Source organism: Microcebus murinus, chromosome 4, assembly GCF_040939455.1.
Source record: "Microcebus murinus isolate Inina chromosome 4, M.murinus_Inina_mat1.0, whole genome shotgun sequence".
NCBI classification, from domain to species: Eukaryota; Metazoa; Chordata; class Mammalia; order Primates; family Cheirogaleidae; genus Microcebus; species Microcebus murinus.
In genome coordinates this window covers 16,834,713-16,858,122 of record NC_134107.1, presented here as the reverse complement: position 1 = coordinate 16,858,122, position 23,410 = coordinate 16,834,713, and the positions used below count along the sequence as shown (strand labels likewise).

General features: G+C 39.7%; 1 protein-coding gene and 1 non-coding gene across 9 annotated transcripts in view; one reads left to right on the top strand and one right to left on the bottom strand.

Moving 5' to 3' along the window:
- Positions 1-3,684: 3,684 nt before the first annotated feature.
- Positions 3,685-23,410, top strand: part of CTNND1 (catenin delta 1) — a 45,488-nt gene continuing 25,762 nt past the window's right edge. For 4 of the 8 annotated variants that reach the window (XM_012749890.2, XM_012749889.2, XM_012749892.2 and 1 more), the window contains exons 1-2: positions 3,685-3,926; positions 23,173-23,289. The gene's annotated coding sequence lies outside the window, so the exon portion shown is untranslated. The remainder of the gene's footprint in view (positions 3,927-23,172; positions 23,290-23,410) is intronic. The other 4 variants (XM_012749896.3, XM_012749886.3, XM_012749891.2 and 1 more) reach the window with 3 other exon arrangements.
- LOC142870730 (U6 spliceosomal RNA) lies at positions 17,429-17,538 on the bottom strand. The gene has a single exon (XR_012919075.1). It is a non-coding gene; the product is annotated as a U6 spliceosomal RNA (small nuclear RNA).

The window sequence follows — 23,410 nt, the reverse complement described above, 5'->3', positions numbered from 1 at the left end:
GAAGCAAGGCACAAGTCATTCTCATTAATCTATTTTCAATCTACATAGTGCTCCACCTGACATTTATTTGTTGATCTTCTTTTTCTCCCCTAGAAGTTAAGCTCTATGAGAACAGGAAACTTGTCTATCTTGTTATCCTTTTTTTTTTTTTTTTGAGACAGAGTCTCGCTCTGTTGCCCAGGCTAGGGTGCCATGGCTTCAGCCTAGCTCACAGCAACCTCAAATTCCTGGGCTTAAGCAATCCTCCTGCCTCAGCCTCCTGAGTAGCTGGGACTACAGGCATGCGCCACCATGCCCAGCCTATCTTTTTATCCTTGACATCTAGAATATCTGGCTCATAGGCATGTGCCACCATGCCCAGCCTATCTTTTTATCCTTGACATCTAGAATATCTGGCTCAAAATAACCCAAGTGGAACTAGTCTTTTTAGTTTCCATTAAATGAGTGTGAACACTTTTTCTCTCAGTCAGTAAGGTTTTTTTTTTTTTGAGACAGAGTCTCACTCTGTTGCCCGGGCTACAGTGTCATGTCATCAGCCTAGCTCACAGCAACCTCAAACTCCTGGGCAATCCTCCTGCCTCAGTCTCCTGAGTAGCTGGGACTACAGGCATGTGCCACCATGCCTGGCTAGTTCTTTCTATATATTTTTTTAGTTGGCCAATTAATTTCTTTCTATTTTTAGTAGAAACAGGGGCCCCACTCCTGCTCAGGCTGGTTTTGAACTGCTAACCTTGAGCGATCCGCCTGCCTCAGCCTCCCAGAGTGCTAGGATTACAGGCATGAGCCACCACACCTGGCCTAGTCAGTAAGTTGTAATGCTTGTGATGCTTTATTTGGAGATAGCTGTTTCAGATAAATTTAAAATTTAACATCTTTTTCACCACTGAGTTATCTTTTTTGATTTGTATATAATTCTAACTTGAATGTTATCTACAGATTCATTAATCTTAAATGACTTGACCAGGATTACATTATTAGCAAGCAAAGAGACCTCATTCACTTATTCAGCTGTTGCTAAAATGAGATATAAGATTAAGTAAAGCTCTGTAGATACACCATGAACAAGTAAGATACTTCATGCCTTCACGGATAGATGGATAAACATCTTCTCATGGGGGAGACAGAAATATACACACACAAACAAAAATAAAAGAAAATGGAAGGCAAAATGCAAGTTGTGAGCAGTGACATGAAGGAAACAAGACAAATGACAAATCCATCTCTAGAAATTTGTGGAACATTCTAGAATATGGCTTTGATCTAGGAACAAACATTTCTTGTGCTGACTACTTTCCTTTGGCAATTATCTTTGGCTTTTGAACTTGCTATAGAGAATCATGAATAGAGGTAGAAGATGTGATAAAGTAATGAGAAAAGACTCTTAGGTAATGAGACCCTAAAGGCTGTTCATATCTTTGTTTTTATGTATTCATTTCCCATTATAGTTTGTTTAAAGCCCATCAAACAAGTGCTGTGATGCCTATTTAGTTTGTCAGCACTTCTGAAAGAAGTTCTTTTGGCCACTATATACCATATGAGGGAGTGGATAATGACTAAAGCAGAATGATTAAAAGGGCACATTCATGCTGAGGAGGAGTGGAATTCCGGTTTAGATAGGTAAGGAAAAGTCAGATTATGGTTAATAAGTGTTACTTTAATGTATTAAGTGAATAAATGTAGTACCTTGAAAGCAGATGAGTTATTTAGCCGTTTTCGTGACCACAGTGTAAGCTGATGGAAAGAGCATGGGCTTAGGAGTCAGATTGATGGAAGAATTCACTTCACTTTTTAGCCAGATGAGCTCAGGCAGGTTTCTTCACCTTGTTGAGCTTTGATTTCCTCATCTGTAAAGTGGTGGTAATACTATTTCTATGGTGACTTTTTAGAAATTAGACATAGTGAGCCCAAAATGCCTTTCATATGGTAGACACTCTATCATTGGTTGCCATTATTGGGCAGTGATGAGCCAATGAAAGTTTTGGAGCAGGGTAAAAATAATAATAATTCATTCTTTTTTTTTTTTTTTTTTTGAGACAGAGTCTCGCTTTGTTGTCCAGGCTAGAGTGAGTGCCGTGGCGTCAGCCTAGCTCACAGCAACCTCAAACTCCTGGGCTCGAGCGATCCTTCTGCCTCAGCCTCCCGAGTAGCTGGGACTACAGGCATGCGCCACCATGCCCGGCTAATTTTTTTTTTTTAATATATATATATCAGTTGGCCAATTAATTTCTTTCTATTTATAGTAGAGACGGGGTCTCGCTCTTGCTCAGGCTGGTTTTGAACTCCTGACCTTGAGCAATCCTCCCGCCTCGGCCTCCCAGAGAGGATTACAGGCGTGAGCCACCGCTCCCGGCCATAATAATTCATTCTTAGTTTATACTATATGCCATAAGTTGTTTTAAGAACTTGATGTATATTTTAATTCTCACAGCAGTATTGTGAGAGAGGTATAGTTATCTCCATTTTATAATTAAGGAAACTGAGGCTCAGAGAGATTAATTTGGTCAAGGTCATATAGTAGTACATGTATTTGAGTGTGTGTACTTACAGAGGTGAAGTTTGAAGCCAAGCAGTCTGACTGCAAACACCTATGCTCTTAACCATTATAGTAGAGTATGAAAACTTTATGAAGAGTCATTTGGCAGCAGTCTACAGGGTAGGTTTTAGATTTTTCAGTAAGAAAGAAAAAGGACATCTTCAATTCATCTTTGTTTTAGTAATCAGTGAATAATCATAAAGTACTAGTCTTTATCAAGTATGTAAAAAAAAAAAATCCAACCCCTGTCCTTCATGGTTTAAGAACATATTAAAAATATTAATATTTCTTAACTCAGAAAAAAAAATCCTGATAATCCCTTTATTTAGGTCAAAAGTAAAAAGAGAATGTATGAACTATATCATCTTAAGCTTGAAGTTCACAAAGAAATAAAATTTTCTTGATGTGAGATTTACTTGTCCTTACCAATTCTGTTATCCCTTCTAAATATATTGCTTGTTTATTGGATTCCATTTCCTCTTCCCCACAAACCCATATTATTTTGATTTGGGGACAAATGGGAAGACAGTGACTTTCCTCAACAGCCTAATGAATTTGGTTTCCTTCTAGTTCAGAGCATAGAGACTAAAAACTGTTAAAAAGTCTAGGCATTTCTTTTTCTAATTAGCTCTAATGCAATTAAACCAAAACAATGAAATTGAGAGTTTACCTCAGGTAGCCCCTATCATCCCAATCAACACACAGTATTCCTGTTTCTAGGATTTCTCTCTCCTTCCCTTCCTGTCTTCCTTTGGGAAAGCGCTTTGGGGTAGAAAGCAACAAGCCAAACAGCAGCAGGCAAATAAAATCAGCTCTTTTCTGTTTCCCCACCGGGATAGGACAGGAGAGGGAGCAAGAACCCTCCATCAAAGAGAATTGAGGCTTAGGTGTGCCATTCTAAAAAGCCCTTGTTTCTTGACGCCCTCTACCCCCAGCTCTGCAGTAATTCCTCAGAGACCGTACAGTCTACGCTTTTAATATAAATATATATAAAACTTCCCCCTGTCTCTTTTCTCCTCCTCTCTCTCTTTTTTTAATTTCCTATAATAAAGTTTCCTATTGGATAAGGTCAGCTCCCTGATTTATGCCTGGCTCCTATTGGAAGCTCACAGGGGCTGACATCACTTAGGAAAGCGAGGGGGTAGGGCTGCCAGATCAGTTTGTCACCACCCAGGCTCCCTTGCCTTTGGCTGGGTGCAACTTCCATTTTAGGTGTTGGATCTGAGGGGAAAAAAAAAGAGAGGGAGAGAGAGAAAGAAGAGCAGGAAAGATCCTGAAAGGAGGAAGAGGTGGTGAAAAATCAACTGCACTGCTGGATTTGTCTTTCTCAGCACATTTGCGAAGCCTTGGGTTTCTTTCTTAAAGGATTGGTTTTTTGAAGTCCACATTTGAGGTGTGTGCCTTTTTAAAAAATGTGTACAGACGGGCAAAGGAGGATAAACCAAGTTGAATTTTTGTCTTACGGTAACCGGAGGGAATTTAAAACGGGAGACAATCTGTTATGCTGATGGGTGACTTTTAAGCAGTAATTTTTTTCTTTCTACTTTCAGTACTTTGGGGCGATTTTGGTATTTTATTATATTTAAAAAAGGTAAAATATACAAGACCTAGAAGCAAACTTCTAGTTCTCTCTAATACAGGAAGCTGAATAGATTCTTACAGAAGGGTAAGAACAGTTGTGTAAATTTACAATTTGGTGTGTTCTTTGATTTTATGTATTTTTCTGGATTAAGCTAATATGTACTTCTGTTTTCAGAGCCCAAATCAAAAGTTGGTTTTTTGGCATGTTGCGTGTGGGTTGGGAAAGGAATTTGTCCGGATCGGAAGCTAGTTATACAGATGGTTCTTCATATGTTTCAAAACTTTTTTTCCTTTTATCATTGGATTTGTGGAAGTGGAAAGTTGCAGGGAGCTTTGCAGCTTAAATGGTATTATTTTTTCCTCCGGAGAGTTTGAACGGCCCAGATCGGTTTCAGCCTGCTGTTCCTGGGTGGATCCCTCTTTTACTTTTCCAGGTGCAATGGGTGGGAGCCTTATTTTCCTGCTAGTCGTATCCTCCCTGCTTTGCCTTATAAAAGAAAACAAATGGATTTATGTTAACTGGATTGCCATCCCGTTCTTCCTCCTGAAAGGTTTGTGGAGGTGTTGTATGTTAAATCTGCAAATACGATAACATTTGGTTTATATGCTTAGAGGATAAGGAAATTCTTTTTTTTTTCTCTCCACGCCCTCCCCATAAGGAAATTCTAATCATGCTTTTATTTCACCTGAGTAAAGTGGCAACACACCTGAAAATATGTTCAGCTTTGTGCTTTCTGAAAGGGCCATGGGTGGAATAAGATTAGGTTTAGAGAAACTACTTATACAAACTTTAGTGTTTACAATGCATTTGAGAAGACACAAGGGGAATTTTTATTTTTAAAAATAAAAAGTTGAAAGTTGTTTTTTGGAGGTGAGTTTTTTGTTTAATTTACCATGAAGTCAAATCTGTTAGAGCTGAAAGCTCATGACTGTGCTTTTCATATCTTATATTTAATCTTAAAATTTGATTTTGCAAATACATTTTTGCAAAAGTACTGATTTTAGGTAATTATATAGCCAACTCATCAGTAGCTGAAAACTGGGGTATTCTCTTCTTTCTTCTTTTGAAAATGTGAATCAGTCTGAAAATTATAGCTGGAGTAGATACTGCCCTAATTGTAACAGGATGGGCCTTAATGTATAAGCTGCTCATTAGCTTTTTAAACTGGTATGTATCTTTAATAATCCTTTGATTTTTGTTCCCCCTCCCCCATTTTTTTTTTTTTTTTTTTTTTTTTTTTTTTAGAATAGAAGACATCCTTGAATTTCTTTTCTAGAGTGAGGGTATTTCTTGAAAGATTTCATCCTTGTAAGGTTGTGGCTTCAGGAGGAAACAACTTTGTTCCTCCTTTTAGTATAATCTAGGCAAGGGCTGCAGGAAATTTTTGCTGTCTGGATCTCATAATTATAGCAAGTACAGTAAAAAAGAAAATAATACAATGTGTACAGTCCATTGAGCTGTAGTTTAATATTTACCAAATTTTCTTTCAAAATGTTCTCTGCCTTGACTCCAGCCTAGGGAGGTTTCTTGGTGGATCTTTGGAGGGTTGGTCTTGTTGCTGCCGAGTGTCGGTTTCCCACTCAACCTTTAGGGGGAGGGATGAGGGAATCTGAAGGAGGAGTACAAAGGCAGTTTGAAAATAGGTTCTGGATGACTGAGTGGTGTTGATTTGGATCTGGCTTTAAATACTGGGCTTTGTGTAGCTGCAATGAACATCCAAGTTAACTAGTGTCCAAGACTATTTCCACGAACTAAGGCATTGTTTTTGCTGATGTGCAGTATAGAGCCTTTGGGGTGATAAGATCGAAGATTTGCCTTTTACCTCATCTCCACTGGTTCTTTCATAAATTATAATATGGAGTGTGGATAAGTAAATTTTTTTTTTTAATTTTTGGTTTTCTGATTTTGGTTTTGGGGTAAAAAATGATGACAAGTAAGTATGAGTGGTGCAGATTTTTCTTTCCTTGTTTGCCTCTTATATACTGTTGGTTTCTTTGTTATGTGAATAAGGTAGTGGTCTTGTGTTCCATATGAGGGGTCTCTTTTGAGTGATTAGAGTTTATTTAGTACCTTTCTTAGGGTTCCAACATGGACATTCAGAGAGGTTAGAATATATTCTCTCAGCTAGTGTAAAATTGGGACTATTAGAAATCTTAAAAAAAAAAAAAAAAAAAAAAAAAAAGGGAAAAGCTCCAGGTAATTACAGTCCAGCCTTAGGTTTATGAAGTAGTTGATCTCTAGGGATGGGTGAGATAGGATAGATGCAAATAAATTAAGCATAGATCATTATCAATTGGAATAACAAAATGATTAGCTCTGTATAATTTATTGCTTTCTATTTTGGTACCAACTGCTAGGACCTCCCCTCATTGTGTTTTGTTGGGTTTTTTTTTTTACTGTGTACTAAGCATTTTGCATAAACTTAATATTTACTTAATTTTCCACAACAACGGTTTTTTTTTTTTTTTTTTAAGGAATTTGAGCCTCAAAGAAGCTGAGGTTTGCTAAAAATCTCGCTGCCTGTAAATGGTTGAGGCCTGGATTAACCCTGGTCTGACTAACTACAAAGTCCATGGACTTAACCACTAATACACTGCCATTTTTCAGAGAGAATGGAAACAACAGCTAGAACTAAAATGAGCCCTTGCTAGAGGCAGGAGTGTTTCATCTTGGTGCAGAGTCAGTATTCATTTAGATTTCCAACCTTCTTCCACTCCTCACAACCACTGTTGGGATAATGTATGTAAAAGATCTGTTTTCCTTAGAGCCCTCGAGGAGCTGGGTATGTTAGAATGGATATTATATTAATCTCTAGTACAGGGATCTTTCCACATGTGTACCACTGCTGTCCTAATTTGTTAAACTTCTGGAAATGTCTCAAACTTTGTTTGATTATCAGTAAAATTTCTTTCAGAGAATTTTCAGGTATGTGTTTTGGAATGATATCAACTTGCAGGAACAGGCTTGTAGGAGGTACTTCAAATAATGTATTTATTACACTGTTGAAATTGTGTATTTATGCTTATCTTTCCTTCTAGACTGTGAGCTGCTTGGATGTAGGTGCTGTCTTATCTCTATATCTTTTTAGCACCTGTCTTAGTGTCTGGTACATACTGAGGTGCTCAGTAAGTCTTGGTTAAATAAGCCCTTGATAGGAATCAGTGAGGTACTGATTTTGGGGGAAAACATATAGCACGATCATTATAAAGTTCCAAAGAGTTTTCTTAAAGCCGCCTTTGCTGATCAGCAATAGGTAATTTGGTCATGACTTTCAGGAAACATGTCCCATTGTATGATGGCAAAAGCAGTTTTTAACTTTTTATTTCAAATGTGCAGGAAAGTTACAGGAATAGTACCATAATTCCTGTATACTTTTTTTTCACCTAGTCACCAATTTTTAACATTTTGCCACAAAAGTTTTATTATTTTATATTTTTTGATCAAAAGGGGAATTTCCAATCTGAGAGTTCCACAGTACGGTGAGACAGGACTGCATAGCATAGTGGTTAAGAGCATGGATGCTGGAGCCAAACTGCTGTGTAGGATCTGTGTAACCTGTGTAAAACTGCTCGTCTGTGCCTCAGTCTCCCTGTCTGTAAAATGGAGGTAATAATATTAACCATCTCATAGGACTTTTGTGACAATTGATTTAATATATTTAAAAGTCATAGAACAGTGCACAGCTCTTAGGAATGCCTAGTGTTAGCTACTAGAATGGATGCATTCAATGAATTCAGACTTCATTTGTCTGTTGGACTAAGTGTCCTTTAAGTTCATTTAAAACTTGAAGTTCTATGGTAGATGTAGATACTTATTTTACAGAATAAATGGGTTCCTGGGTGGGTAAGCTAACTTTTAAATTTTTTTAATGAAAAAATGTTTTTAGTAATAGGCGACTTTGGGAGTTGTGTGGACATGGTTGTCCTCAACAGCAGTGGTTTGAGAATGGGTAAATTTTTGTAAAATGAGGTGTGGTGGAGGGGGAGGAGAAACAAGTGCCAACACTTGAGTATCTTCTACTAATTTCTTCAGAGACTGATATTTTAGGGGAAAAAACCTGCGATACAAATTTCTTACACCTTTTTTATATCTACAAGAGATAGAATTCTAGCATGCAAGGAGTAGATTTTCTTCAACTTTGGCAGAGAATGAACTGAAAAAGGTTTTGTTTGGGTTTATTGTTGACTCCGAATCAGATTCTTTACCTCTAAGTTTCTCTCATCCAACGCGGATTTTGTAGGATAACATTCAGTTATGAATGGTTGTACAGGAAACAGTTACATAGAAATGAAGGCAGGCTTTTACTCTCCCATTTCTTGAAATAAGCTCCCTCTTTTGTGTTCAGGAAACATTCTGTTTGCAGCCCTTATTTATGGACATTTGCAAAACTGTGACGTGTAGAAATCTTGAGTTCATGAATGCTTCCTGTGAAGAGTGTTTCTAAGAAAGGAGTCTGCTGTTACATGTGGAAAAGCCAGGCTGTGGCCTGTGGGAAATACAAATTTGTTAGATGCTGCAGCCTTGCCTGGAAACTTGTAGGGTTTTTCCAGCCTAGAATTTTTCTCCTTTTTTCTCTTTTTCTTCATATTAAATAACCCATGATTGTCTGGCTCTGCAGTTGTAGGGAAAAAACAAAACAAAACAAAATAAACCCGTGAAACTAGTGTTCTGAATAGTATTTAAGCCAGTTTCTATTGGCACTCCATAGCCTCCTACCATAACTCCATCAACCTAACTCCCCACATTTTTTTTTACCTGTATTTCCTCTATCAATTCTCCTGTATTTTCTCCTTTTCGTTTACTTTCCTATTCTCTGTGGTATCTCCCTTTGTCTCTCTTTGCCTCCTTTTGCTTCCCCTATCATTTTTTCCTTCTGTAGGTTGGTGGTTTTCATGGGTATCATTTTGCCTCACTAACAATATGGGAAGACCTTTCTAAATTCTTATTCTAGAATAAACTGTACCCATGTGGTAAAGGTACAAGTATCAGGATATTATTTCTGGTTTGTTTCAGTTGGATCCAGATTAAGATTATAGTTGTAACTCAAGAATATTGATCTAGTAATTCAGATTAGTTTTTATCTTTGATTTTTGTATCTCATCCACATTTCTTAATTAATTACTCATTTAGGTTCAGTTGACAGAACAAAAGAAATTTGCTTTCCCCAGAATAAATTGTCAGTTTTGTATGTGCTTCCCTTGTTCTATATTGGAATGCAGTATCTCACATTAGGAGGTCTCTTTGTGGAGTGGAAAGATTTTTGTTTTAGGGAGTTTGTATTTTAAGAAACCAAGATATGTTCTGATGATTGAGGACATAAGACATTGTTATAGAAACTGGGTCAACTTTTCAATACCTTTATCAAAGTACCTGCAGTTCCCATTTCATTGCAAGTGAAGTAAATCTCATTGAAATAAAGTAGCTGGTGTATATTCAGTACACTTTTAAAATAGAGTACTCTATTTTAAAAGAGAAATTGATGCCAATCTGATTTCTTTCCTGCTTCTTTGTTGGAATGGGGGGAAGCTCTGTAACCTCTGTGCTGTTCTACTCTTCATTGGCTACTTTGTAAACCAGGGCATAGTTGGCCACTTGAATGTCTACCCTGCTGAAGGTCAGCCGAACAGGCAGGTAAGGCTACATAGGCCTCTTCATAGGCCCAAGATCACAACTGGAAAGAAAAGTATAGAAATGAAAATGAAAGGAAACAAAGTTGATTTATTTTTCTAATATTTAACTTTTTATATTAATTGAAGAAGTAAAACATCTTCATTCGAAAGAAATTTGAGAATCTGCAGTATGCCATGCATTGAAATATAGCAGTAAACAAATAGACATACTACTTGTCTCACAGAGCTTACATTCTAGTTGTGAGAGACAAATAGTAAGTAAACTAATAATTACGTAGTATGTCAAAGTGTGGTAATGCTATTAAGAAAAAGAAGAAGAAGTAGCGTGGAGGATAAGAATTGCCAGGACGGGAATGAGGTTATTTTATATAGAGTGGTCAGGGAAGGCCTCATGTAAAAGAGAGAACAGAAAAAATGAGGGACAGAGTCATGTAGATAAGAGGAGTAGAAAGTGCAAAGGCCCTGAGGCTGGTTATTGCTAGTGAGCAGGAAAGATAGGGGAAGAGGAGAGATGTAAGAGAACTGTCTAGAGATGGCCAATGAGAATGTACCTGGGGGGATGGGGGGGGAGAAGGGAAATAATCTAGGACCTTGTACCCTGAAAAGTTGTCTCCTCACTTTAGGCCCCAGAGACAAGGCCAGGGCCTCGCTTTAGGCCCCTGTTACCAATTTTTTGTTTTTGTTTTTTTGAGTCTGTTGCTCTGGCTAGAGTGCAGTGGTATCATCATTAGCTCATTGCAACCTCAAACTCCTGGGCTCAAGCAATCCTCCTGCCTCAGCCTCCCGAGTAGCTGGGACTATAGGCCCATGCCACCACACCCAGCTAATTTTTATATTTTTAGTAGAGACAGGGTCTCGCTGTTGCTCAGGCTGAACTCCTGACCTCAAATAAGCCTCCTGCCTGAGCCTCCCAGAGTGCTAGGATTACAGTAGTGAGCCACTGTGCCCAGCTCGTTACCAGTTTTTTGTGTATTCCTTGTGAGTTGAGATAGCATCTGACCCAGCCTTTGTCTTTATCCTATTGTGGAAGCTCCATTAAAGTATAATATAGTTAGCAAGTAATTTGCATAATAGCAAATTTTGTATAGGTTGGTGACCCTTGTCTTGGAGAATAGTAGTAAGGCAACTACTTCGAATAAGTCTGTATGTATTTGGGAAGTGAGATCAGAATTTTTCTTCCCCAGAGAAATACTACATACTTCTCCATCATCTTATATACAGAATCAATTTTCTATGAACAAGAGGAGTGACAGCCTAGACCTGGTATAGTTTCCTTTTGAGTACATTTATTGGTTTGGTTTATGTACTTTTGACCAAATATTATGCTTGCCCCACTTGTCTGTTGCTTCTCCTTTTGCTCATTTGACCAAAAAGCTCCTGCTTGCCCACAGCCCTAATCAATCATTATGATTTAATGGATTCAGGGACCCCTTTATAGGTCACCATCTACATATATCTGTCTTGCACATTGAGGGAGATAATTTGTCTTTGATAACTAACTGTATGTCTCTATTTTCCCTTTCCATGTGTATGTTTAGGCATTAGGGGTTATTAAAGCACATACTGAGCCACTTTACCTGGTTGACTTTAATGGACCAATTAAAATTGAGGAGGAAGCACCAATTATTTAGTAATTTGATGTTCTATGGCAACCTGATGTAGGAAAGTAAAAGGATATTTAATTATCAGAGTACCTGTGTCTTGAATCACCTACTCTTACTTTCCCTCAAGATTTCTGGTTTAGCTAGTCTGTACCTTAGTCAAAGAGTCTCTCTGTCTCCCTCTGTCTGTTTGGAGTTTTCAACCCTGGTACTTGACCTGGTTACCCTCTGTTCCTCCCTTTAATTACACTTATCTAGTTGTCATCCTGTTACTTAATATTATCCTTGGGAGATGACCTCAATCAGGAAATATTTTTTTTCCTTCCATCTCCTCCACTGGTCAGGTAACTGTATCATCTTGCATGAGAAATACTCCAGGCAATCACAGATTCCTCCAAAATTTGAAGTTGCTTAAAAAAACTAGTTGATATGTATTACTTCAGCATATATAGATTGAGCCAAGATGTTTGTGGTTGTCTTGAGAGTATGTCTTTTTGGTTTTTTTTAAAGAATGTCTTTTAATGCCATTTCTTTCCTAACTCTAAAGTGACACATGCTTCCTTATGGAAATATTTCTCTTTGTGGTTCTTTTAAAGATATTTTGCTATTCACTTGTTACTTAAACCAGAAGTTAAAGTGACTTGCTTGGGTAAGTGTCAGAGGTAACCCTTGAATACAGAGTTTCTGGTTATTTCTATTCTATTTTGTCAAGAGTGCTAGAATTATTTAGAGTCTTGGAATGCTAGATTTAAGACTTTGGACTTCTTTTGGGATATAATATGGGACCAATCTTTGAAAATTTGGCTATAATTCTTTGTTTTTTGGAGGAAAATTTAAGACTTTTAAAAATAATTGGGTTGCCCAATCTGCAGTGTAAATAGGGATATTCTCTAATGTAGCAATTCAGGATTCCAAAGAAGGTAGTGCGGGCAAGTGACACAGTTGTCCCTTCTAGGTTCTGAGTCTAGAATTTTAGAATTTAGACAGTGCTGTTTCACCTGTCCTTATATTTAAATTCATGCTTTCAAAGAGCTTCTAATCCAGACTGAATAATGATGTGAGCTGTCTGGTAAGCAGTAAAACAGGCTCAAATAATGTATTTTATAACCAGTGCCCTTTTTCCAAGAGAAATGTTATGGTCAGAGGATTGTCAGGGATGCGTCAGTACAGTGGTTCCCAGCAGGCTGTCATAATCAGTATAAGGGCTTTTTAAAAACATGAATTCCCAGACTTCTCCAGAAAATTGAGGTAGATGGGGGATAGTATTTTTTTGAAAAGTTCCCCAGGTGATGCTGATCACTCTGATTTGAGGACTACAAAACCTGAACATTTGAATTGAGCTATGTATATATGTTATTTCTCAGGTGGTTTATTATTTAATTACTGTGAGAAGTAGAGACTAGTTCATAGCAGTAGACATGGTGAGACGGTGATTAAAGTGAAGTTACCTCTGTGTCTTGTATTGTTTTGGAATTACAGATGTTGCCTCCTGAATTGGAGGTTATGGCAACACAGCATGAAGTGGAGGACTTGCCTGTTAGAGAGAAGGGAAACTTTTAGACCATATCTCCATTTCCCCTCTCCATTTTGAAATTATGGAACAAATTCAGGAGAGGATGTTAGTATTGAAACTCAGCTGGACAAATTGTTTAAAACTGGACAGGAAGGGCCTATGTTAACTTCCTGTCTGAAAAGGAAGTGCTGGCTTCCTTTTCTTCCTCCTTGGCTAACTCTGTTCAACTTGGAATATGGGTGGGGGAGGAGCTGGTCACCTTAGTATGCTAAACTGGCTACTGGGGCTTTAGGAAATCATGCCACCATCAGTGTTCAAGTATGGCTGCATAACATTTGCTCCTTTCTTTTCCTTACTTGAAACATGTAGACAAGTGCTATATTTACTCTTATCATATTGCCCTATGTTGGAGCCCTGTACTCAGTTTGGCTGTTGTAGTCCAGGAAGCTTTCTAATCTCTCAGATGTTATTTTACATTCAACCTTATATACACTTCCCCTGTATTTTCTGACATTTGAAAATAGACCAAGGAATTGTAGGGAAGAAACTGAAACCTATTTGAAACTGAGGGGTAGGATGTGGAAAGGAGAACATAAATGGGCAGAAGGGAGTGGATGACAACAGCTTCTTATTTATAAATTGAGCCAAGAAAGCATTCCTTCTAAGTGGGGCCAGTTGGCACTCTTCCTGCTATTTTAGTTCAAGCTTCTCCTTCCTACTGACCAGTCAATTGTATTAAGTGTTTGATGTGAGTTTGAACCAGCCATCTCAGGAGGGGAGGGAAGGGAGGGTGGTGGAAACAGCTGGTGCCTTCATCAGGCCATCTCAATTACCCTTCTTTTCTGAGTGTTTGGAAGTGGGGGGTGGTGCAGGAATTGGGTGTGTGTTAGCAGAGTCTAGCAACTCTCATGTAGTGGGATTGGATTCTCAGCACTGTTAGTACTATGTGGGATGTTGGCTAGTTGGAATGTAGTTAAACCTTTCCCAGTCACATTCTTTTCTCTGCCTCCCCTCCCTCTAATTCTTTCAGTTTTGGGGCCTGCTTTGGAGAGAGAGGGGTGTGGGTTGTTAGATAGCAAAACAGATTCATCCTTTCTACCCATTGAGACTATTCAGCTTAAGTCTTAGGCCCGCCAGGGACTTTTTCCTTACCCATTCATTATTCGTTTGGTTGGGTTTTCTAAATCTGTCTGCAAACAGCTAGAGTTACAATTAGAACTGGGAACTCTGGTAAGCTAAGTTGAATTGTAATCTTTTGGCTATACTTGTCTCCTTCCCACCCTCGTACCCTAGGATGACTATATTTCTGAGTCAGCACTTCTTTTCTTTCTCACCTGCTCAATTTGATGCAGAGAAGCTGCCAAGCATCCTTTTTGGAACAGTAGCAGCATTGACTTAGGTGTGTCTGGTTCTTTTGTCTGGGGTCTTTCACATGCTCCCCCACCCCACTCATTCCCTTTGTCTTAGAAAACTCTCCCCAACTAGATGGTACTATTTTTATCTGCTTTTGTATTAATATATGTAATATATCCATACTACGATGTTTAATTGACTCAGATTTATTTGGCCTGGGCTATGAACGAGGGAGAATTGGATAAGAATACTAACAGTAGTAGCTAATTTTTTGGTATTCTTGAGAGCAAAATAATAGTTTGGTTCCATGCTAGATCTCATAAACTTTTGTGTGTGTGCTTCAGTGATAGAGTTTGCAGTGGCTAGGCATTGCTGCTGAAGTTCTGTTCTAAAGCATAGTGTTGCTAAATATTCGTTTCTCTCCAACCCTAGAATGGCTGACTATTGTATATATTCCTGCACTACCCCTTCTACCTCGTTATACAGATCCAGATAAGGACTAAATCCAAGTTGTGCTATTTTAGACTACTTAGCCTCTTTTGTGTCAGTGTTCAGCCCAGAGTAATTCTAGCAGGTCCAAGAAGGGAAGAGAGGTCTAGGAGAAAGAAAGGGATGAGAAAAGATAAGAAATTAGAGCATATTACTAGTTAGTTCCTGGAATGTCCCTCTGGTTAGAGAATTCTGAGCATTGTGCAGTTTTTTTGCATAGGGAATTGAGCCTTTTGGGCAAAGGGTGTTACTTTGGATTTCAAGAATCTCTGGCTAATAGAGTTTGATCTCTACTTCTTTGCTTTTGGGGTTTAGGGCTAACTTCCAATGGGCTGTACAAGATAATAGAAAAATGTATCATTTAGCCGATTCTTGGAATCAGCTGAGGACCCTTATTAAGAATGGAGGCTTTCTTTGCTGACTAGATTCCAAATCTACAGCCCATGACCCACTTTAGGGGGTAGTGAGCAGGAAAAGCTAAGGTTGCTGTCTTGACATCTTTGCCTCCAGGGCTTCTGTACAATTCCTAGTGGTCTTCCTCTTATTCTCCAGAGAAGCTGGGAACTTTGCTCTCAGCACCTGATAAACTGTCTCTTTGTAGGGTGGAGTCTGTTGCCTTTGTTTGTTCTCTGTGGGGCCTGTCTTAGGAATCAGCTCTATGCTTGTAGGAAAAAAGAGTTTAAAAGACTGAAAACAGTGAAAATGAATGATAGAGAAGGCGACAGAGGATATGTCCTAAAGTAGTTCTCCAAGTGGAAATGTTCCATCGACTTAATCCAGGTTGATGATCAGATTGTCATGATAGAGCTTTCTTGGGGAATGTGTCACATGTAGTTGAGCAGAATGTTACAGCAGCAGTAGCTTTAAAATCCCAGTGCAGTGCCTCCAAAGTGAAGAAACTTGCCAAGTAGGAATCTTAAAAATCCCCTCACTCCCTCCAAACTCTTAGATCCACACACAGTCTTTCTGCTGATTCTTAAAGGCCTGAGCTTTGTCCTATGTAGTGTTGGCTTGGGGCAGAGAGGAGGGTTGTTTTCCCCCGAACGTGATAAGGAACTGAGCAGGGCAAAGTGGGGGCTCTGGCCCGTGATTGGTAGACAGGATGCCCTGGAATGCGGTTGGCCAGCAGCCCAGAATCCAGCACTTTGTATTTGTTTGTTTCTGGGAGACTGTGGTCTGGTGCTACTGTGACAGGAAGTGAGAAAGCTGGGAGTGGGGGAACCAAGAGGGGCGATGTCTTTGTGGTTCTCCTGTGAAATCTCTTTGTCCCTGGAGAGCAACTGTGCTACAGAGCTCTACTGAGAAGAGAGCAGCCTTTGTGTATCTAATGGGTCTCAGAGCATCTAGCTACTCTGAGGGATTAGAGAGTGTGAATTCTGACTGTGGCCTTTTGCGCCTTAGCACTTGAGTTATATAAATGGCCTCGATCTCTTAGCACTGGGGAGCTTACTGAGTTTTGTGTGCGCTGTTATTATTTATGGATCTCTGTGATTTAATTAAGAAAGGAATTCTAGAAGGAGATAGATGTTAAATAATGTTCATTTGCTGTATATATTGCAGGTACCTTGTTGGGTCTGAATGGGACAGAAACAGGTAACGTTGAGGCCTTTACATTTTAGGTCTTATCCTTCCAATTGGCACCCTACTATTTACAGAGCAGGAGACCTACCTACTCAGTATTGAGAGTTACTGGCAGTTCTCTAATGTTTGCACATAACTAGGGAATGGCTCATAGCTTCCTGGGATTTTTCCCTCCTATGTCTAGACTGAAATAGCACCTGTAACACTCTGTTTCCCCCTCCCCCCTTTTCTCCCTTGTTTTGTGTTTTCCCTGCCCTCCATTCCAGCTGTGAAACAGGCATCTCTTCTCACTTTGTGGATTGGGTGGCTAAGTCCTCAACTTCTTGCCAAGCTGGCTGGTGCCCGAGCACATACACAAACCGGCCTTTGATTGCCCAGGAGGACAGCTGCCCTAGAGGCAGATTGCTAACATACCGCCAGAACAATCCCTCCCCTCTGTTCTGATGCTGGCTAGCACAATCTTCTCTGCTTCTAGTTCCTTCTGTTTCCCACCACAACCCTGATCTTTGCTTTTGGCTTAGTGAGGTGTCACATTAAAAGTGAAAGTAGGGATATTTGTGATTAGGTTTTCTTTCTTATGATAGGGAGGTGATCAGAGGATGTGGTATGTAGTCACATTTCTAGAGCAGAATTTCCAGTGGAAAGGTAGGTAGGTTATTTGTACAAAGTAGTATCTCTTTTGCCCTTAGCACATTTCCTCCCGAGTACTTGCTCCTTTTTTTTTTTTTTTTTTGAGACAGAGTCTCACTTTGTTGCCCAGGCTAGAGTGAGTGCCGTGGTGTCAGCCTAGCTCACAGCAACCTCAATCTCCTGGGCTCAGTGATCCTACTGCCTCAGCCTCCCAAGTAGCTGGGACTACAGGCATGCGCCACCATGCCCGGCTAATTTTTTGTATATATATTTTTAGTTGGTCAATTAATTTCTTTCTACTTTTGGTAGAGACGGGGTCTCGCTCAAGCTGGTTTCGAACTCCTGACCTTGAGCAATCCGCCCGTCTCGGCCTCCCAAAGTGCTAGGATTATAGGCGTGAGCCACCGCGCCCGGCCTTACTTGCTCCTTATAAAAGGAGAAATAAATTGGAGGTAGACTGCAAGCTACTCTTCCCCAGAATTGAGTAAGGTATTGTGCTTTATTTATTTATTTATTTTTTATATGGAACGCTTCACGAATTTGCGTGTCATCCTTGCGCAGGGGCCATGCTAATCTTCTCTGTATCGTTCCAATTTTTTTAGTATATGTGCTGCCGAAGCGAGCACGGGTCTTGTGCTTTAAAGTGAAGGTAAGACCCATAGGTCTAGCTGGTTCCACTCCATCTTTTCTTGCTGCCTTCCCACTCTACACAAAATAGTTTACTTTGGGTTAATTTCTCTGTTGGAGCTAGAATGACTTCTAACCACAGGAAGCATAGAAATTTCATGCTCCTTCCCCAGTAGCAAGGAGAAGAAACATGGACTTGGAGTAGAACATACCTACGCATTTCTACCACTTAATAGCTGATGACCCTGGGCAAGATACTCAGTACTTCTTATATATACAATACTTCTGATGTATAGGTAGTCTGCTTATCCATAAAAAGAGGCCATTACCCCAGTGGGTGTTGAAAGGATTATGTGTGATAACTCCGAGGGGGAGATCAATAATTAATAATACACAGCTTTTCTTCCCCTATAAGGTAGGATTTTCTTTTTTCTTTCAGATAAAAGAGAGATATTTCCTCCTGTTACCTGTCCCGTAGCTGAAATAGGACCTTAACACTTCTGATTTCTTCATAGATTTACACCTTGTCTCTCCCTATTACTTGCCCCCAAGAGAAAGTATACTCTAAACTTGATGGAAGGGATGTCTTGTCGCACTGTTTAGGGATTTGAGGATTTGGGACTGTGAGGATTTGGGACTGTGTAAGTATTACATGCTTCCATTTTTTCCAAGTTATCTTCAAACGATAGGTAAAGAGGTGGAAAGTATGCTGTAGATAGAAAGTAAGGGAGTTTGGTGAGAAGCTGCCTTTTCAAAAAGGAATGTGAGCTCAAACAGTTGGGTGACCTCTAGTAAACTCTTTTCCATGAACATTTCTTTTTTCTAGCCTAGGGTGTGGAAGGGTATAAGGTGTCCCAGTTAATTTTAGGATTTCTCTTTTATGACAGACTTAAACAGTGCCTTTCCATTTTGATTAGACTTTTTTTCATTTCCCATTGTGTACCTGACCGCCCTCTCTATTTCTCTCTCTCTGTTCGTGTAGGAAGGAAAAAGGCATTTGGCCTCTCCCCTTCCTCTAGTCTGACCCCTCCCTCTTATCTTTGTTTCCTTATCAGTCTCTCCCTAAAGCCTTGCTTTCTCCTTTTAAGGATAGGTGAGGCACCTTTGGCTAGGTTGCAAAGGGATCCAGGTAAGTAACTGTGTGTGTCTCCTCTGACTCTCTCTTGGGATTGAGAGAAATTTCAGTGTTATCTGGCCGAGTGGAGAGCCTTGGAGAGGCATGTGGATGGGGGAGGAGAAGGAGGCGGCCTGGCCTGAGAGATCAGAAGGACTTGTTAGACCAGTCCTGTGTGTGTGTCATGCATGCTCCATAGAGAAGCAGGTTTTGTTTCTTTCCATACCTTTTCAGTCCTGGGCCCCCTCACTAGCTGAGAGCCACACCCTTCCTTCACTTCAAAGCCAGCCCAGCACTTAGCCATTTTAGTATGTTATGGTTAGGGGGGTTCCCAGAATATTTGGGAGTGGAAAAGAGAGCAAAAAGAATGTTTTATCTGGTCTCTAAATTCAGGAGGTCATGATGGTGGTGGTGATTTTTTTTTTTTTAAGTCAGTAAAAACTTTAAATCCTGGCAGGTAACTTTGGTTAAGGATTGTAAGACTGAAGTAAGCTTAAGGTGCTCTATTGATATATAGAAGTTGCCAGCCCAACCTCCATTTAACAAGGAGTATTTAAAAATAAACTTTTATATGTTTTATGTTAAAGTCCTTCTTTTCTCTGACTTTCCAATCAGATAGAATGCATCACTCTTTCCTAAGAGGAGGGTGATTTGTCCAGAGACTCCCTTAATTCATCAGAGAGATTCATGGTGGACACAGTGAGATCCAGTTTTTCCTTGTGAAAGTAAGGCTTCTTTGATCAGCCTTTTGGGTACTCTAAATGGAGAAGCTGGGCCTAGCATGAAACAGATCCACGAGGAAGCACAGAAACTGCTAACACTTAGACAAGGCCATTTCCAAAATATAGGTTTTGTGACTTCATATCTTAATGCAAATCAGCTCCGGGGACTTGGGGTTAGCGTAGAGATGAGACTTACCAGGGAAGTGAGACGTACTAGAATTGAGTCTTCCCAGGGAAATGAGAAGTACTAGAATTATTCTGACTGAGCTTCAGAAGGTGGAACAGCAAGTGGAGTGGGGTGGGGTACTTAGACTTTGGACTCCAGTATAAAAGCTGATAAGAAGTTGATAAAATATATTCCTTTGATTTAGAAGCCAAATGGCAATTTTCTGTTTTTTATGTTTGCGGTTGAACAGCAAAAATTTCTTTGAATTTGGGGGGCAAATGCCAGTTAAGGCAAATAAATGCCTTTAGGTATCTGGAGGACCCACCTTTCTGGCTTGGATGTTATGTAATACAGTTCTGTAGTGTTAGAGGTACTATATTCTGCAGTAGGAGGCTCAGTGTGGTTTTTTTTTGACACTGGGTATTGCTCTGTTGCCCAGGCTAGAGTGCTGTGGCATCATCATAGCTCATTGCATAGCTCCGTAGAAACTCCTGGGCCTACGCTAAAGCAATCCTCTTGCCTCAGCCTCCCAAAGTACTAGGTTTTTTTTTTTGAGACAGAGTCTCACTCTTCACTCTGTTGCTGGGGCTAGAGTGCCATGGCGTCAGCCTAGCTCACAGCAACCTCTAACTCCTGTGCTCAAGCAATCCTTCTGCCTCAGCCTCTCTAGTAGCTGGGACTACAGGCATGCGCCACCATGCCCAGCTAATTTTTTCTATATATATTAGTTGGCCAATTAATTTCTTTCTATTTATAGTACAGACGGGGGTCTCGCTCTTTTTCAGGCTGGTTTCGAACTCCTGACCTTGAGCAATCCGCCTGCCTCGGCCTCCCAAAGTGCTAGGATTCCAGGCGTGAGCCACCGCACCTGGCCACCCTATGTATTTTCATTTCTCCATTTTACAGAAAGGAAAGCTGAGGTGTGGAGTGATTAAGTGGTACTTTGCCCGAAGTCATATAACTAATAAGCAATACAGCTGGAACTTGAACCCAGTCAGATTTCAAAGGCTATGCTCTTCTAAGAATCACAATTCCAAGTTATAATTCTACAGCTAGTTTACAATAGAACAAATCATTCCAAGGACTACTGGCTTGTTAAGAGCAAAACCAGGTATTTTTTTAAAAAACTAGTCTTAGGGTATAACAGGTTTCACTTTATGTACTTTTTTCTTGCTTTGGGAATTCCTTGATTTTTTTTTTTTTTTTTTAGTGAGAGCAAGTGTAATCCATTTGAAAATATTAAGTGGCAAACCTGGAAAGGTGTTGGGTTGGACTCATAAAACTTCCTTAACTCTATCTGCCAAAGTCAGTTAATGGTCTATAGTGTAATCTTTTTATGATGTGTAAGGCATGGAGAAGAATCTTATTTCTTCCCATAACTCAAGTCTCTGAGTTACGAGACTGTTTGCTATAGCTTGCCTTAACAGCTTCATTCTTTCCCTGTACTCATGCTTTCTTTTCCCTCCCATTTTTTTTCTGTTCCCTTACTTTTGTGTAGATAGTCTGGATAAGTATAGCCTGAAGAAAAATAGAAACCTTTTCTTTCCCTTTTTTCCTGTGATAGTTAGGAAGAAAGTTCTGAAAGGTTGTAGGGGAGAGGAGCTGAACTATCCATCTTGTACTACACCTCTATTTGGACTTGACAGCATAGCACAGAAAGACGTAAGCTTTGGAATGGCATAGACCTGGGGTTAAATTCAAAATTTGCTATTAAGTGTGAGACCTTGAGTAATTTCTTCACCTATGAGTCTGTTTTCTCATTTGTAATAAAACTTCCTTTGGGTTGTCGTAAGGATTTCCAGGATGATAAATTTAAAACATTCAGTAATTGTCAGTTCATTTCACATTCCCTTTCTCCTTGGTATAATAAACGCTTAAGGCCTCAAATAAGAAATTAAGAACTTATGATGGATGTATGATGCTGTGACAACTGCCTGGCATTAGACAAAACACCTGGTCTAGGTGAGACCTCCTAGTAAATAGAGTTGGAGTAGGAAACCAGTTCATCTACTCTGTAGAACCCAGTTATGTTCCTGATCCAGTTAATTTCATCTACTAGTTCACAGAATAGTTTGGGACTGAGATATTACCATGAAGTAATGTAATTGGAAGATAGAAACTAACTCTTGAAACAACTTAGTACCTCATATTTGTATAACATACATTATCTCACCTGATCCTCATAGCAACTCTGAGTTAGAGTTTGGCATCTTGCAGATGAGAACATGGCAGGGACTTACTGCCATTTTTGGCTAGTGGCAGAACCAAGACTTGGACTGGTCTTCTGAGTTGTCTTCTGTCCCACACAGCCTCTGCTTCTGCCCTCTTTCAGGCAGCATGTTTCCCCATGCTTTAGACCTAGGAATCTGATCTTTTCTTTTTGGTTAATTGTTTTGTCGTCTTTTCCAAAATAGAGCCAGGTGGTCAGCTTCAAAGCCATGAAGATGAGGGAAGCTAATGTTTCTCCAGATACTACTTTCTGACCTAGAGCCCTGGGTATTTTTCCTACCTTCCTTTCTACCTACCCCATTGAATTTAAATTGTGGAGGGCAAAACATGGCCATCAATGACAGGGTGACAAACACTTTCTCTCTGGAGCAGGGATGTAGAACTGTATGCCCCATGGTAGTGGTAGTTTGAGCTTTTATTAGTAAAGAAGATTATAGGGTGGAGACTGCTGGTGTGGTAACTGCAGTTCAGGCACTGTTGAAACTTGGTGACTGGAAGAATCTTTCTTGAGCTCAGAGTCCTCTTGGTGTAGAAGATTCATAGGTCATTGTTCACAGCAGATAAGGGCAAGTTCTTAAAATGAAGAAATGGAGATGAAGGGGAGTACCTTTTTTTTTTTTTTTTAAATAAGGGTGTTTATTAAAGAAAGACCTTTGGCCTATTGGTTCTCATGGGAACATGAGAAAGTGGCAATGGGCTTTGGACTGAAAGGTAGAATAGTAGTTTATAAGTGATTGTGGGAGCCCTGAGCTATGGTAGGAAGAATTCAGGGAAGGGCTACCACGGTCTCTAAATTTAGGGACTGAATTAATTAAGGCATTTATTGGACACCTGTTTGTCAGTTTCTTCTGGGTACTCTTGCTTGGTGAATGCTGCATACATTCTAAGACAGGCCCATGAATCTGTGCTTAGTGGGGCTCTGGGGAGCGTGGGAAAGGGAACTGAAACAGAAGGCTCAGCCTAGGCCAGTCCCCACATGTCTTCCCTACTGCAGCTATTGCAATTGGTTTCTCAATGTCTTTGTGGGCATGCTGGGACTGGGCTTTGAGGTTTCTGCTGAAGGAGGGGGAAGGGCATCCCAACAGCAATTTTTTTTCTCAATTTGGTTGCTGGAAACAGGATAAGTGGATTTTAATCCATATTATAACCTGTTACTGATTCTGTATGAAAGTACAAGTGAGGAACTCTGACTGTAGAATCCAGGTTTTAATGAAAACTACTTCCAAGGCTTAGGTGTCTGAAGGCAGCAAAGTCCAAAGGGCATTTGTCACCTTAAGCAATACCAAGTCATATTTTAAATTACTGCCTTTCATCCCTAATATTGCCCCTTGCTCCTCTTGTTATATATTGGGTATATTTTATAGTCTTCTCATTCCCATTTTTCCTCCAAATATTTCTGCAGCTCTCTCCTTCCTGCTTCCTCCTTGCTGTGGTGGCTGGGATGCTTCTTCCATGATTTTTTGAATCTAGACTGGGCTGTTCTCTGTTAAACCAATCAATTACGACCTTCTCTTAACAGGTGTGTATGGAAACATTTATTAAGAATAAAAATCTTTCAAGTGCCTTTTTTCTTTGGGGGTTGAGAGAGTGGAGAATAGGGAAGATTTATTCTAAAACCTGCATTTCAACATTGTTTACTT